The sequence below is a fragment of the Mauremys mutica genome, chromosome 10, assembly GCF_020497125.1.
Source record: "Mauremys mutica isolate MM-2020 ecotype Southern chromosome 10, ASM2049712v1, whole genome shotgun sequence".
NCBI lineage: Eukaryota > Metazoa > Chordata > Testudines > Geoemydidae > Mauremys > Mauremys mutica.
In genome coordinates, this window is record NC_059081.1 from 47,759,989 (window position 1) to 47,777,349 (window position 17,361).

Sequence of the window (17,361 nt, forward strand, 5' to 3'; positions counted from 1 at the left end):
AAAGACATCAGTTTGGTCAGGCATGACTTACCCTTGGTGAATAACTTTATAATTTGCAGGGGATTAAGAGTTTGTAGGTGATAAAAAGGAGAGCTAATTAGGTCACACAGATCAGGGCCGTCCTTAGGATTTATGGGTCCCTACGAAGTAATATTAAACTGGTGCCCCTATGCTCCACTGAAGGTGGTCCCCAGCTGGCACCGCTGACCCCAGTGTCGAGGTGGCACAGCCACCACCCCCGCCCATGGACCTCCAGAACCCACACATTGCTGACACACACTGTGCTTCTCACTCAGCAGATGCTGTGGCAGTGGCTCAAGACAGGCTTCACGCTGTCACATGGAGGCTGCATCTTGCCAGAGTCCATGGCCCTCCTGCAGCCCCTCGCCACTCCTGGCTCACCACGAGCATTTTGACAGGAAGTACCAAGCAGTAATAATAATACGTGTGTGTGTGTGCATGACAGAGTGTGTGTGTGTGTGTGTGTGTATGTGTGTGTGAGAGAGAGGCAGTGCATGTGAGTGTGTGTGACTGTGTGTTGGGGAACTGTGTGACAGAGTGTGTGCTGAGGATTGTGAGACTGTGTTTTGTGACAATCTGTATTGGGGGACTGTGACTCGTGAGAGGCAGAGAGTTTGTGGGTGTGAGAGCCAATCTGTGTGGGTGTTAGGGAAGTGTGAGAGACAGTAAGCGCACTGTCACTTTGTCTCCCCCCCCACACTTCGCTCCCCACCCCCGACTCACGTGGAAGTTTTGCTCTTCCTGTCCTGGCCCTGGCCCGGCCTCCACCGGAGACTGAGCAGCACAGGCAGGCGAGTCCAGGGAGAGACTCCGCTCCGGGCGGCGGTGGGCTGGGCTGCCACGCCGCTCTGGACTCCCCAGGGCTGGGGCGGCAGAGCCAGAGGCTGGAGCCAGAGGCCGGCCAGCTGAGGAGGAAGGGGAGGGGGTTGGGGAGAAGCCTGACGGCCCAGCACGGGGGAGGGGCTGGAGAAGAGACGATTCCAGCCACGGCCAGCAAGGGCAATGGTGCCCCAAATTTTCCGGTGCCCTACGCAGCCGCATATGCCTAGGGACGGCCCTGACACAGATCAGTGTCCAGAAAACTCATCAAATGAAAGGAGCTCGCCAAACCCCTTTCCTCACTGACTTTGCTTTCTTTTTACTTTAGCAGTTGATGGAGACTTTCATATTTGAATTACCCAGGTGAACTGAAATGAAATGCCCTTGCTTCTTGCACCAGTGAACATCTCAAATTTTCCACTGCTTTTATTACTGTTAAAACTACTAGCTTATTGTCTCCACTCTACAATTTTCAAAACAGAATTCTTAGTATGGTGTCTTGAATGGGAGCTGAGGACACTTACCTCATTGTGGCATGAGGCCAAAGCTATTGTTGTGCATGTTCATTTATACTTCTCTCTTTGCAAATAGGAATCTAGAACCAGTACTTAAATTTGAACAGCGTGTCTGTCATGCTATTGATCTGTCTTGCTGTGTATATATATCTGATACAATAAAATAAAAAGTTTCAGGATCTCTCTTCCACAAACCTTAAAAAAATTAGCACCGGCTTAACAATGCAGCTGCTTGGATCCTAATCCTATTGTCCCATTGAAAAACAGTGCTGAGTAAACATTTACCATATCAGAAAACCACCACACAAAATTTGAGATAATTACCATGGATTCACACTTCAGCACATATACTATTTTGGTATCCTGTATTTAGTTACCTGATGAATTATTGTGGCCTAAACAACACTTTGAAAAAAGGCTTGTTTTTTACAGATAGATGTTCTCTTTATATTGTGCTGTGCTGCAAAAAATGGTGTTAACTTGCTTGTCATGTGCCACAAAAACCTGAATGTGCTGACTTGATATAAGGATCTGTTTTAGAAATACTAAATATAGCTGATGTGAGCAGATCAAGAAGACTATTCATTTTTATTAATGTGATTTTTAAAGGATTATTCAAAACAAAAAACATCATAAGCCAGAAAGATTTAAAAAAAGAAAAAACGATATTGTGTTTCTACATTTGTAAAATAGAAAGGTCACAGACAAAAAAGACAGAAATTTGTAAAGTTTAAAAGATCAATGCAATGTTTACTGAAGTTTTTAAATTCAAACTACAAGCTGCAAAATTGACTTTGGTTTCAGCAGTGCTAACTAATCAAATTCATCTTCTGTCCCCTCTTGTTAAGTGCCTCTTGTGTACTCTTCTGATTACATATGCAAAACACATATATTCAATAATTAATTATTCTAATGAGGGCGGGGAGGACAAACATCAATTCATAAATTACAAATGAGCTTACCTACCAGGCAAATATATTTTAAAATTATGATTACAAACACAGCATCTTACTTGCCCCCAGCTCATGTGATTTGTCCCATTCATATATACACCTTACATTTGACCATGATATACAAGTGATAAATTGCACAATAATGTAACAAACAAATCTCACCTCTTCCTCCCTCAACCCAGAACTTACTCCTACATTCCAAACCTCTAAGCAAATTCAAACAGATCCTTCCACTCTCCCCTTTAAAAAACAAAACAAAACAGACAAATATTTTTCCTCCCCACTCCCAAATTTAAAGCTGTCCAAGACCAGGGCAGATTAGATTCAGCCTTGCATCAATGATAGATTTTCTATAAATAAAAATCACATAACTGGAAAGTCTATTATCTTATAGGACTCCATAAGTGAGGGTTTTAGTGGCAGAGGAGCAGTTTCCCCTTCGCTACAGTTTGGGTCTCTCTCCAGGAAACACTTTAGCTTTTTAGTGCATTCTTCCACCTCATTTGGGACAGCATGATCAACTGTGTTGAATGTTGCAGAGAGGTCTAGGCAGCTAAGAATGGAAGTGTGACCATCCATTGACAGCTGGAGATCATCCATCAGTGCCATTAAAGCTGTTTCTATTTCATGTCCTGGCCCAAATCCAGATTGTACCTTCAGTTAGATGATCTTGTAGTTGGCCTTTGGCTAGCTTCTGTATGAGTTTGCTCAGGAGTGGAAGGTTTGATACTGGGTGGTAGGGAGTAGCTAGAACCAGTGTATCTAGGGAGCATTTCTTCAGTGCTGGTTGCACTATCTTGTATTTGAAGAAGGAAGGGAAGATTCTTTTCCTGAATGAGGCACTGGCTATTTCAATCTTGAGTGGCACTAGCTGCCCGTGACTCTCCTTCACCAGCCAGAAAAGACATAAGTGAGACTTCTTTAGGGTGTTCAGTACTTCTAGAGGAATGAATGTACTGAATTCTGGGCATGCAGGTTGGCTGCTTGTTGACTGGATATGGGGAACAGATCCATGCTGTTAAAGAAGCCTTCCTGAATATGTGTAATTTTTTCAGTGAAGTATTCTGATAGTTCCTCACAGCACTTGGTACTGTGCTCTGTTGCAGGATGTAGCCACCAGGACTAAAGCTGGGGACAGAAAGGTAATTCCATTTTGCAGAGCATTTCCCTACTTTGAAATTTGGTTTGTGCTGATTTGGATTTAAACCAAACAAATTTTAAATTATCCATGAAAGGGATAGAGCCCCAGAACTGGGGCTCTCTGCCTGATGCACTACCCTGAAGCTACAGATCCTGGAAGTCCCTGACTCCAAAGCAGTCAAACTGATGAGCTGTGGAAGCCCTGAAAGCTCTGGGCCAATATAACCCTACCTAGCGCTTCATCAAAATCAAACTGGCACTGTGGAATCTTTTGATTTAAAAAAATCAGCAAATTCTGACAAAAATGTGTTTCAGTATAATTTTTCCAACCAAATCTACTCAGGACTGATGAAGTGGTTTACCTTCCTGGATAGTTCCTTAGGGCAGGATTTAACAGCTTCACTGGAAGCTGATAGGAAGGTTTCTTTTGGTATGGAGCACAGTTTCAGCATAAGCATAGAGAAATTCTTTATGTTTCAACCTGTGTTACAACGTTCATTTTCTGCCATCAGTGCCCATTTCCATTCCTTTCCCTTCATCTGCTGAAGGGTGTTAGAAAACCAAGATCAGTGTGGTAGTGAGATGGAAGAGGCCAATTGGAGGCCTCTGTGTCAAAAACCAAGACTAACATACAATTATGATTTGCCAGATCCTCAACTCCACATTCTGTGGATTGCTACTGTCCTTTAGCATGCTTTGGAATTTGGTGGGGCCTATGAGTCTTCATGGTTGAGATAGGATCATGGGTCTTTCTTGTTGCCTGGGAGCTGGGAGAGTTCTGACCAGTGCCTAAAAGAGGTGATGGCCAGCCCAAGGCAGTAGCTGCGTTGTGACGTCCTTGCTACTAGAGCTGAGTGAACAATAGATTTTTGGATCCCTGGCAATTGACAATTAAAAATGTTTTGGATTGACCGAAAAATGATTAAAAAAAATAAAAACAGCTAATTTTTTTTTTTAAGTTTCAGATATAACTAAATGTTTTGTTTTGATTTCTACCTTTCTAAATATCTCTCTTTTTCAAAAAAAGGAAATGTTTAAATGAAATTTAATTTCAAATGAAAAAATCAAAATGGTTTATTTGAATATTTTCTGATTTTTAAATTTATTTTTTAAACAAAAACAATCTATGTATATGAATTCATGAAGTGTGTTGGTCACCAAATTTGCATATTTTGCCAAAAAATATTTCAGACAAAATTTTCACCCAGGTCTACCTGATATTGACATAATATCTGAAGGACAGAACCCTGGGGTGACCAGCTGTGTAGGTTGGACCAGAGGTGACCTGAGAAAGTCCTAGGGATGTAAGTAAGGAGAAGAGTTCCTGTGCTTTTGTGTCTGAGGCCTTGTCAGCATGAATACTGAAATTCCCCAGAGCAACATGTATAAGGTATTTTATCACTAGCACTGACAATGTATAAGTAAGTTCCTTTATGAACCGTTTAGAATTTTGTGGCTCTGTAGATTAACATATAATCTATTTTAGCTTTGGCTCTGGTTTCTATTAATAGATGAATGAATTCAGAGGCTCTTCTTTTGGACTTCATGTGTGAAGACAGGGTGACTGTAGTGCCACCTGCCTTCTTGTTATGTCTAGTCTGTTCCTATGTGCCAAAGAGCCCAACAGAGTGATCTAGAAGATTGAGTAAGGAGGACACATGGCTGTAGAACCCTCAGCATAATAGTCTGCACTGTGGTAAGTATTCTATTCTCCCCACCCTCATGGGACCACTGCTAAGATAGACCCATTTTTTTAACTGGATATGCAAAAGGGAGGGGGATTTGCCCTTTAATAACCTTTGTTATTGCCTAAATGTGCAAATTAATCTGTTTTAATTCTAACTTTCTGACATCAAGGTTGATCCAATTTATTTACTTAAATTACATTAGTGCACTATACTGACCTTTTAAACTGTTCATATTGTTTTGGCTGACAACTGTGTAATAGTGTATAATATAACTTCCTAACTCTTTCTTCATCAACATATTATTTAGTTAAATTTGAAAAGTATACGTTTAGTAGAAAGCCAAATATGCTACCTTATGGAACAGACTTGTAGATATGAATAGAAATTCAAACAATCATATTTTATGGAAATTAAATAGAATTTTATAGACATTACTGTCAAATCCTACTAAAATTGATAGAGAATTCTAGATAAATTCTATTTTACATCAATATCCAGAATATAATGGATAATTATATCACTTCTATAGAAGTCTATTGATAGGGCTAAAATTCCACAGAAGTGTCGCCATTCTCTATTAAATTGTATAGGACACTCTAATAAAGGTCTAAGTCTACGTTTTGATGAGAAAAGGGTGATTGGCGGTGAACATCTGGGAATGTATAGATTCTGATTGCAAAACCCCATATATATCAGGCATATTTGTATCCAGTGTTTTACTTTTGTCCATTATGGAGTTATCATATTCATATCCTGATCCAGAGTTCAAGCTGGGGTTTTAGTTCATACCTCTACAAGAAACTTCAAAGGCATTTTAAGTGTTCTAGATGCTTTGTGAAATCCCCAAAAGCTTAAAAGTCTCCCAGGCCTTGTAATATTATTGTTAAAGTAGAAGGGATATATGTCCTCCACACTGCACAAGACACAAATAAAGGAACAATCTATGCTGCAAGGATCATACAGTTTAAACATTTGTGCCCTTTTTATCACACAGTTAAATGCATTATATGCAGTATAAGGGTGGCATTTCAGCTGTTGGTGAATTGTTGAATTAGAAAGAGGCTGTTGCGTACACATGACAGCAAAATTAGTTACCTCCTGTGGTTGGTAAGGTAAGGGAAAGGATCTGCTTATTGTTACTTCCAGTCCTGCTTTTCTTTTCATTGCTGCCACAATTGTGCTCATTTTCTCCACTGCTGCTTCATGAAAGTGGTAGAATGTTGCTTCAGGGTTGAGCAGCCTTCTTTCTCTGCAATTAAGAGATACTTTTTCAGAGCACTGGACAGGTTTTTCATCACTGTTTATTACTAGGCTTAGAAGGATTTGATTTTTTAATCAATAAGTGTTGGTAAACACCAATTGCACTATATATGCACAAATGACCAAAAAATATTTCTATTGACAATGATAAAAATTTACAGATAGGCAAAGTAAGAAAAATGTTGTTTGAGAACTTATTTGAGTTTGATTTAATGATATTTACTTTGTGTATTTTGACATGTGATGACGACAATTTGTGTTTTAACACTTAAAAAGCTTTAACTTTTTGAATCTCAGTGTCTACTGTCATTAAATAATTGCCTAATCTATTGTCTGATCTCCCTCCCATGGTTTCCTGCAGCTGTGAAAATTAAGAGTGATAAAATTAGAAAAAAAACCCTTAAAAGTAAACATCGATGTTATCCATCAAAATTATAAAACATAAAAATCAATTTCTGCCAAGCCTAATTATTACTGACATGGTCAGGAATTGCAGAGGCAAAAGCCTATGAACTCTTTAAAAATGTGTCCCACACTAATCAAACTCCAGTGAGAGTACTACAGTATTATGGCTAGAGGAAATTGTCTGGGTATGCTTCACATTAGCAGAAAACTTGATCAGTTTGGTTGCTGCTACTGTCACTATGCTTTTGAGTGTTTTTTTCCCTTTGCCTGTTCCTCCAGAATTTCACTGAGATACAGTTTTTCACTTTGGGTTTGTCTATATGGCACCGACAAAGCACACTAAAGGGATGTGATCTGCACAGTGCTTGAACATGTGTTCTAACTGCCCCAAGTAAACCCTGCTGGCATGCTCTAGAACAGTGGTGAGCAAACTACACCTCGGGGGCCACATCCAGCCCTCCAGACATTTTAATCCGGCCCTCAAGCTCCTGCCGGGAAGTGGGGTATGGGGCTTGCCCCGCTCTGGAGCTCCAGCTGAGGAGCAGGATCGGGGTCTTTCCCCACTCCGTATGGCTCCTGGAAGTAGGGGCATGTCCCCCCTCCAGCTCCTATGCATAGAGGCAGTGAGGGGGGCTCCGCACACTGCCCCTGCCCCAAGTGCTGCCCCCGCAGCTCCCATTGGCCGGGAACCTCAGTCAATGGGAGCTGCAGGGTGGCGCCTGTGGACAGGGCAGTGTGCAGAGCCACCTGGCTGCACCTCCTCATAAGAGCTGGAGGGGGGACATGCTGCTATTTCTGGGAGCTGCTTGAGGTAAGTGCCACCTGGAGCCTGCCCCCCGAACCCCTTCTGTGCCCCAACCTTGATCCCCTCTCACCTTCCGAACCCCTTGGTCCCAGCCCAGAGCACCCTCCTGCACCCCCAATCCCTCATCCCCAGCCCCACCCCAGAGCCCGAACTCCCAGCTGGAGCCCTCCCACCCTCAAACCCCCAATTTCTTGAGCATTCATGGCCCACCATACAATTTCCATACCCAGATGTGGCCCGTGGGCCAAAAAGTTTGCCCACCCCTGCTCTAGAAGGTACATTAATGTGAAAAGTTAAACACACACAAATGTTTGCAAGATCAGGTCAAAAACTACAGATCCTAATAACTGTGAGAATGTTTGGTTACAGATGTGAATTTTGCTACTTTAAACTATCTCATATTCAGAACACTTCATGGGCAATTCACTTCACTGAATCAGCAAGCCAGAACCAGAGCAAGCTAATTAATTTTGGTTCTGACAGTCTTATGTGAGCAACCATATTGTGAAAAACAAAAATATATTTATGGTTAAAATGACTTGGAATAAAGCTTTTAGAAAACAACAAGGGAAATATTATAACACATGGGAAACAGACATTAATTAAGGAGTTTACCTATTACAGCCTTGATCAAGGAAAAAAATGAAAATATATTTTGTTTAACAATGAAAGCTACATGATAAAGTTTAAGACAAGTAAAAATAGTTGTGTGCAGTTATTTGTAGACAATAGACTAAATAAATGAAATATGTTATATTACTCCATACTAGCTGTAATATGTTCCAAATGAACACAGGAAAATGTGTGGCCTCTTTCTGAACTAGTTTAAGCTTTAATGGTCTTCAAGTGTAACACCACATACAGTATTTTAATATTCCTTTGGAAAAGAACTCCTGAATACTGCTGCTTGTTAGACATCAGAAACAGCTGAGAGTCCAAAAGAACCTAGACTGTGTATCTTATTTACAAAAGATAGGCATGTTCTCATTACTGCAGGGGACATATTTGATTTGGATATTTCCCCAGACAATCTCACTCTGATCCACACTGAACTTTAGTCAATCATGCAAGCCTCAATTTTGGCTAAATATTGGGAGAGCCATCATGCCCTACCAGCCGAGTCTGATAAAATATGAAGCAGATATGTAGAGCTGAGTGTAAACAGCGTATTGATGACACAGCATATTGAAGCCACTTGGGAGTGATGAGAGGTTTAGCTATCTAGCTCCCGTAATGTATTATCATAGAATCATAGACTTTAAGGTCAGAAGGGACCATTACGATCATCTAGTCTGACCTCCTGCACAATGCAGGCCTCAGAATCTCACCCACCCACTCCTGTATCAAACCTGTGTCTGAGTCACTGAAGTCTTCAAATCATTGTTTAAAGACTTCAAGGTTCAGAGAATCTTCCAGCAAGTGACCCGTGCCCCACGCTTCAGAGGAAGGCGAAAAACCCCCAGGGGCTCTGCCAATCTGCCCTGGAGGAAAATTCCTTCCTGACCCCAAATATGGCGATCAGCTAAACCCTGAGCATGTGGGAAAGACTCACCAGCCAGACACCCAGGAAAGAATTCTCTGTAGTAACTCAGATCCCACCCCATCTAACATCCCATCACAGACCACTGGGCATATTTACTGCTAATAGTCAAAGATCAATTAATTGCCAAAATTAGGCTATCCCATCATACCATCCCCTCCATAAACTTATCAAGCTTAGTCTTGAAGGCAGATATGTCTTTTGCCCCCACTACTCCCTTTGGAAGGCTGTTCCAGAACTTCACTCCTCTGATGGTTAGAAACCTTCATCTAATTTCAAGTCTAAATTCAAGTCCTGATGGTCAGTTTATATCCATTTGTTCTTGTGTCCACATTGGTACTCAGCTTAAATAATTCCTCTCCCTCCCTGGTATTTATTCCTCTGATATATTTATAGATGGCAATCATATCTCCCCTCAGCCTTCTTTTGGTTAGGCTAAACAAGCCAAGCTCTTTGTGTCTCCTTTCATAAGACAGGTTTTTCATTCCTCGGATCATCCTAGTAGCCCTTCTCTGTACCTGTTCCAGTTTGAATTCATCCTTCTTAAACATGAGAGACCAGAACTGCACACAGTATTCCAGATAAGGTCTCACTAGTGCCTTGTATAACGGTACTAAAACTTCCTTATCTCTACTGGAAATACCTCGCTTGATACATCCCAAGACCACATTAGCTTTTTTCACAACCATATCACATTGGCAGCTCATAGTCATCCTGTGATCAACCAGTACTCTGAGGTCCTTCTCCTCCACTGTTACTTCCAACTGATGCATCCCCAGCTATAACAATAGTTCTTGTTATTAATACCTAAATGCATGACCTTTCACTTTTCACTATTAAATTTCATCCTATTACTATTACTCCAGTTTACAAGGTCATCCAGATCTTCCTGTATGATATTCTGGTCCTTCTCTGTATTGGCAATACCTCCCAGCTTTGTGTCATCCACAAACTTTATTATTCCCACTTTTTGTGCCAAGGTCAGTAATAAAAAGATTAAATAAGATTGGTCCCAAAACCGATCCCTGAGGAACTCCACTAGTAACCTCCCTCCAGCCTGACAATTCACCTTTCAGTACGATCCGTTGTAGTCTCCCCTTTAACCAGTTCCTTATCCACCTTTCAATTTTCATATTGATCCCCATCTTTTCCAATTTAGCTAATAATTCCCCATGTGGGACCGTATCAAATGCCTTACTGAAATTGTCTATAGCACACCCCAAGCACTATCTCAGGGGAGGCTCTAGTAGTTTTCTTCCTCAATGTGATTTTTGCCCAGTCAGACACTGTCTTATCCATTCCATCCCTTCTTATTTCTTTACAGTCTACCTCATCATTGATATACAATGCTACTCTACTACCTTTGCCTTTATTTCTGTCTTTCTTAAACAGCACATACCCTTCAATACCTGTAGTCCAGTCATGACTACTATTCTACCATGTTTCTGTTATCCCTATAATATATTGGTTTCACTTCCTGTACCAGTAACTCTAGTTCCTTCATTTTGTTACCTAGGCTCCTCGCATTTGTGTACAAACATCTTAATTCTTGCTGTTTGGCTTCACTCACATTCTTTACCTAGTTAGGCCCAGACATTCTACCATCAGTATCATCTATTAGAATGGTATCTACAGTACCCTTCCTCCGTATGTCCATTCTCCTACCCATGGCTGTATCCTTTCTTACTTTGTTTTCTTCCCTCTCATTATATACTTGCTGAGAGGAATAGAACACCTGGCACCCACTATGAGAGAGTGCCTGGGGTAGATAAGCGTCATACACAGGTACAGTCTGGGTCCTTTTCAGGAGAAAAGGAAGAGTGAACATTCTGTTGCCTGGAGGATATAACTATTCAGAAGACTCTGGTTCCATCATTTTCAGAAATTAGCCAAGTAATTGTTGGCAAAAAAATCAGATGTTCATACCAAGACTGCAAGTAACATTTATTTTGGAAACTAAAAGTGTGAGCTAGCACTAAGTGCTGCCATGTTCCCAGAAGCATTTCCAAGTATCCTGTCAAAATAGCAGAAACACTAAGCACTTCCTTCTAGGATAGTCATGCTGAATGGCATTCCTCTATGCCTGAAACACCTGAGTGTTTTGGGAAGAAGCCTCAGTTGCTGAAGAGAACTGCTATTTCAATTCCAAACTCTCTCTCTAGTTTATCAAAATAAGCTGTGATGGTGTTCACTTACCACAATGGAGCCTCCTGCTGGCCATCCTAGGGATTAGCGGCGACATCTGGTGCACCCTCTCCAGGTGGTGCCTCTCCTGTCATCGCTGCCTGCAGACCCATGTCACTACAGGAGCCACAGCATCCTATTCATGACTCACCCCTCCAGCTGGGTCACCATCTGTGTTTCCCCCTTCCAGGGTGCATATCATGGTCCAATAGTTAGGCCACTTCCCCAGTGGCTAATTTTGGGGGGGGACCCAGGCCCGACCACTACTCCAGGTCCTGACCCAGGGATCCTGTTATAGCAGCCACCTGTTGCATCTCTTTAACTTCTCTCAGTGTTGCTATGGTTCCCTGAGCCACTTCCCGAAAGCCCCAGCACCTTTTTCACCCTTATCTCAGAGCACTCAGCTATCTAGCTCCAGCAGCCATCCAGGCGCATCATCTTGCTCCCCAGGTCCCTGCCAGCAACTGCTCTGTCCAATGTGCTACAGTTCCTTCAGCCTGCTAGGAACACAGTCCTCACTCCTTGAGCTCCCAGCAGAAGATGACCCCTGCTCTCCACTGCAACGTCTTTTATATGGGCCCACTGGGCCCAGATTGGCAGCTCCCTGCAGCCCTTTTCTGACTGGCTGAACCCCATGTGGCCTCTCTATGACACTTGGAGAAACACCTCCATTGCCCCTTTTGGGGCAAGGTAGGGTAGGATCACGAGACCGCTATTAACCCCTTCCACTCTTGTGTGGGGTGGACACCCCATCACAAAGTATTTCTGTGTTAAACAGGTAAATAATTCACTTTTGCTTTACAGGTGAAGTGTAATCATTTGCTAGTAAAACCTTGTAAAGAGTAATAGGAAAGTTAGAAAATTTTCCTAGTTTTTACATCTAAGATGTACTAGAATATGTAATTATATCGCTCAGTGGAGGTTAAATATTAACAATCTAATGTTTTATTTTCCCCATTGTTATCCATGCTGCTAACAATTCATCGACAGGACATTTCCCCCCAGCAATGCGAGAAATTAGAAAGGTGTAAATTTGATATTAAAATGTTCCCATATACTAATATTGTGCAGAGAAACAAGTGAAAAATGAGGGACAACTAAGTATTTATGAGAGACACTTTATTTGACAAATCCCCCTGAAAATGTGCAATGTTTTATTGTCACTTCTTATCCATCAGTCAGTCTGAACACCTTTTTCATTTTGGAGCTGTCACATCAAACTGTATTTGACTAAAATAAACCTTTAGAATCAAATGTTGTTATACAGTACAGTACTTTCTGCTACCCATAAATCATTTGGTGATTTGACTTTTTCATTTGAATGAGCTTTCTGACTTGGCAGTTATAACTCACAGTCATATTTATTTATTACCTTGGGATTTTATTGCAGCAGAATACCAGTAAACATGATTCTAATGGTTACAGATGTTAGAAATGAGATGGACTAATATGCACTGGAATTGCATGTACCACCAAAATGCTTATGGTTCATTGAATAACCACCTCTAAATCATGAGCAGACAAAGAGATGAAAGGTCAGGGATAAGGATGAATGAATCTATAGAAGAACATCAATCATTTACACTGGATAAAAGTCACCACATGCCAAAGTCCAGCATAAAACCCATAATCCACTTAAATCCCAGGTTAAGTCCTATTTGGAGGACTGAAGTGCTAGATAGGCCTGAACTAGCAAACAAAAAAGTGGTTAAGGCGTTAACCTGGGGACTCAGGAGGCCTGGGTGCAATTCCCTGCTCTGTCAAAGACCTGCCACCGTATACCTTAGATAACCCACTTAGCCTCTCTGTGGCTCAGTTTCCTCATCTAAAAAATAACCAGGAGGTGGTGTGAAGATAAGTATATTGATGACGGTAAAAGAACAAAAAGGGCAATTCATTGCACAAATATTCTTTGTTAATTTTTACATGTATAGTTTAGCTTTATTTATAAGAAATGAATTCCAAGGAATATGAGACCTCACTTGAGCACCTGCTGTTAAAAATTTCGCTGAGAAGTGGGAGAGAGGATTGTTCCTTGTTTATGAACTGCTAGTTGTGCAGATAATTGAAATGACCATTAGTGATGTTCTGCTCTAATTATTTTTAATTTGATTTGGAATTTACTTTGGATCAGGGAAGCTCTGGGACTCAGATGTCAACCTTCCAAAAATACCTAAATCAATAATATTGATCTAAAATGATTGGCGCCTGCCCCGTGTTTGTTCTTCTGTGCTAGGTGTTGCCATCACACCAAACTGTTATCACTCAGACTGAGTGGAACTGGCATGAGGCTGTGTCTTTAGGGAACTACTAGGTTAATTAGTAATGTAGAGCAGGGCTTCTCAAACTTCATTGCACCGCGACCCCCTTCTGAGAACAAAAATTACTACATGACCCCAGGAGTGGGGACTGAAGCCCACACCCAGCCACCGAGAGGGCAGGGGGCAAAGCCAAAGCTTGAGCCCCACCACCCCAGGCGGAGGGGGGGGGCAAAGTTGAATCCCAAGGGCTTCAGCCTCAGACCCCAGGAAGTCTAAGTCAGCCCCGGCAACCCCATTAAAATGGGGCACGACCCACTTTGGGGCCCAACCCACAGTTTGAGAACCACTGAAGTAGAGCAAACTGGTTTGGATAAAATAAGCAATGTGCAGCATTGCTGATTTCTCAGTGAACTGGGCCTGAATTCAAGGTTAGAAAAACTTAGCTAAATTCTTCAGGTGGGGATGGAAGGATTTATATCCTGCTATATGTCCTGTGTGCTCAGTAGTAGTTATGGGCACATTCGGTATAAAAAGAGACAGTTAATCCATTTGTCCTGAACAAATTTTGGCTCGAACAATGACAATCTACCTTTCTAAATTCCTCCTGTGATATTCCTCTTTATTCCTGTCCTAGATGATTGTCTAGTGTTCCGCTTTACTAGTCAATAGTTGCTGTGTTTCATCCCAGAGATGGCTATATTCCACTTATAGGAGAAGTGATCTCTTTTTTTTATATGTAGTTTATGCAATCTGTACAGTTTGTAGAGTGCTTTGGGCTCTATCCAAGTGCAAAACAAAATAAAATGTACCTTCATCATTACATACACATAGTTTTTTGAGGCTCCTCCTTCAGAATTAGTCTGAAAGACTCTAGTAGTATTTCTGCAACTATGATGGGTTTATGGAAAGTATTTAGTATAATTTAGAACTGCACAAGTATCTGTGTGCCATCACAATTATTAACTGAATGCCTGCCTTTTGCAGCACCATCCAATTTCTAATCAGAAGTGCAAGAAGTTCAGCTTTCTTTACACTGACCAAGCAAACACGGAAGGGCATGCCCAAAAGAAATCGATTGGGGAAAGGGAGTATCATCACTAAGCATATTTTTAAAATATTTTCATTCTATAAAGTCTCTAGTATCCCTTATTTTAGAAAGAGATCCCTTATTTTAGACCACTAACTGCCTCAGTCTAGGACTATGTCACACAAGCTTCTACAAGCACTCTCTAAACAATCTGAGATCACAAATACCTACTTCATGAAAGAGAGGTGATTAAAAATCTCTTATAGTGAAGGTATTAATTCCCCTTCCATAGATCAGTAGACTAGGGGGCTAGTGTGCCTCCTTGTGGCTGAGTGTAGCATAGCAGGCTCTCCTTAGTGCCCCCTGCCAGCAGAACTCTCTGGTCCCTTGGTGGTCTCGCTCTTCTCGTGAGGCAGTCCTCCAGCCCGCTCACAGTTTAGTCCCATCCTTCTTGGTAACAAAAGTACAACTAAAAGTTCAAAAACATCCCAACCTCCTTCTCTCCCTCTTGGGCTGTTCCTTGGAACATCCTTGAGCCTTGGCCTTCTGCTCCACTGTGGGCTCAACACTCTTTAGCTCAGGCTTTTTTGCCCTTCTTTAGGGCTTGTAGGGGAACCCAGGCCTGGCTTCTCCCTAGGCTCCCTCAGCTTCTTCTTTGTGCTGGAATGCTGATCCCTCAGCACTGCCTTGCCCTGTTTCCAAGGCACACCACAGGGATTAATTCCATCCCTCTGGCCTTCTTTAGTTGGCCTTCCCAGGCTCCTGGCAGAGAGCGGGGAAGGGTGAGGGCATAAGGGACTCCCTACATTCTCTCTCCTGGGTTTCTCTGTCCTGGGACCCCCCTACAGCTCTCACTTCCTTCTTTTATGAAGATGCAGCTCTCTCCCTGCTGGATCTAATAACAAATCAAGCCTATCAGATGCTCCAGTACTGCAGGTGGGTTGAGCTTTCAGATTCTTATTAACCCTTTGATCACCCATATGAGGTAGACACCCCATCACATCATTTCAAGATTTCTACAGGTGTTACTTTCCCAGTTTTCCTAGTTTTTTGTCTTTGTGCCCATTGTGTTCAATATTTGGGTTTTAGCAGGCAAAAAAGGTATGAATGACAGAAATGATTGTAAGTTCTGGTGATAATAGAGCTCATACCATATTCACGGCTGGTTCCCTTTCACATATGTTAAAGATTCTCAGACTTCCCCGGAAGCCGACTGGTATAGTACAATACAGCAATGTCGCCAGTCAGCCTGAAAATTCACTGTGACTGAACTGAAATTGGAAGGCATCCTAGAAAAGAAAATGCAACTTGAGTCACAGTAGGTCAAATGATTGATCCATTTAGCTAAATGTTGACTGAAATACAGTTCACATCAGTGACTTTGATTTTGTGAGATAAGCCACAAATACTTGCTTAGTGAAGGTCATAGAGGAAATCATGACTCCAGTTGGCTCCTCCTATATATTCTCTAGCTCCTTGTAAAATGTTATAACTAGGACTTTCTGGAGTAGAAGAGTGTAGGGCTTACCTATATGATGCAAAGTTCAAGAATAGGTACAGCAGGATTGGAAAGAATAAAAGTCTGCCTTACCAACAAACCCAAGTCCAGGTGCGCAGGCAGTGACAGAGAGCAATAGCTAGCTGTGACAGACAACTCTAAGGGCTGGTCTATATGAGGTGTGAGTGTGCACCAATTGGGGTGTAAATTCAATCATGCACCAGCATGTCGCACATTGAAAGTTCTCCAGGATACATTGACATAGTATTGTTTGAAATTGGACTACATCAACACGTGCTAAGGAACTTCTAGTGCACACCTGCAGAGTCTATGCAAACAGTGCACCACATGATGGAGCCAACTAGAATTCACATCCCAGCTGGTGTGCACTAACACATCATGTAGACCAGCCCTTAGAGTCCTCTGCCAAAACTAGCATTTCTCTCCCTGTCACTGCCTGTGCACCTGGCCTTGGGTTTGCTGCTAAGGCAGACTTTCATTCTTTCTAATCCTGCTGTACCTATTCTTGAATTTTTAAGTGTAGATGCCTCAATGGGAACCAATTTGTCAGATGGTAGCAATTAAACTTCAAGTCTGGAATCTATTGCTGTGAGCAGATTTAAGTGAGAGTCAGGTACATCTGATGCTCAATTCGATAAGCACCAGCAGGCAGGCGATGTCCTTTCTACAGCGCTGACATGTTGAAAAATAGCTTGATCTCATGGAGTAAGAGAACATCCCCACCAAAATAAATAAAATTTCCAGGACACATGGGATCATGCTCACTTGCCCTGTGGGAACCTCATTACATCACAGGACTGTCAGAAATATGAGAATGACTGGACAGAGTTGTAGAGTCTGCATTAAGGTCATTAAGAAGAGTTAAATGATATATATATGGAGGATGGAGCAGGGAAAATAGCAAATCCATATAGCAGTGGGTATGATTCTTTAAGTCAGATACCTTCCCTTCAGTAGCAGTCCCAAATGTTTAAATCAATTACATTTCCAGGACCACAAGCAAAGTCAAAACACTGACTAGACAGTGTGGGGAAGCAGATATCAGCCAATACTATACTTATCTTATTGGTATGACAACTGAGCACTTTTCACAAGTACTACCTTATTTAAAAAAAAATAGAAAGTAAGAACTTCTCTTTTTGCCCCTAATAATATAAAATATTTCACAGAAAAAATGCACAATACCTGGGGTTAATAGCAACTTCTTGTCACCCTAAATAGGTT

The 17,361-nt window shown here is 41.7% G+C and overlaps 1 long non-coding RNA gene across 3 annotated transcripts in view; it reads right to left on the minus strand.

Moving 5' to 3' along the window:
• LOC123378186 overlaps positions 1 to 17,361 on the minus strand; it is a 41,075-nt gene that overhangs the window by 14,410 nt on the left and 9,304 nt on the right. For 2 of the 3 annotated variants that reach the window (XR_006582500.1, XR_006582498.1), the window contains exons 2-3: positions 15,770 to 15,907; positions 6,232 to 6,385 (exon numbers count right to left, since the gene is read on the minus strand). This is a non-coding gene — a long non-coding RNA (uncharacterized LOC123378186). Of the gene's footprint in view, positions 1 to 2,193; positions 3,437 to 6,231; positions 6,386 to 15,769; positions 15,908 to 17,361 lie in introns of those variants that run through there. The other variant, XR_006582499.1, reaches the window with a different exon arrangement.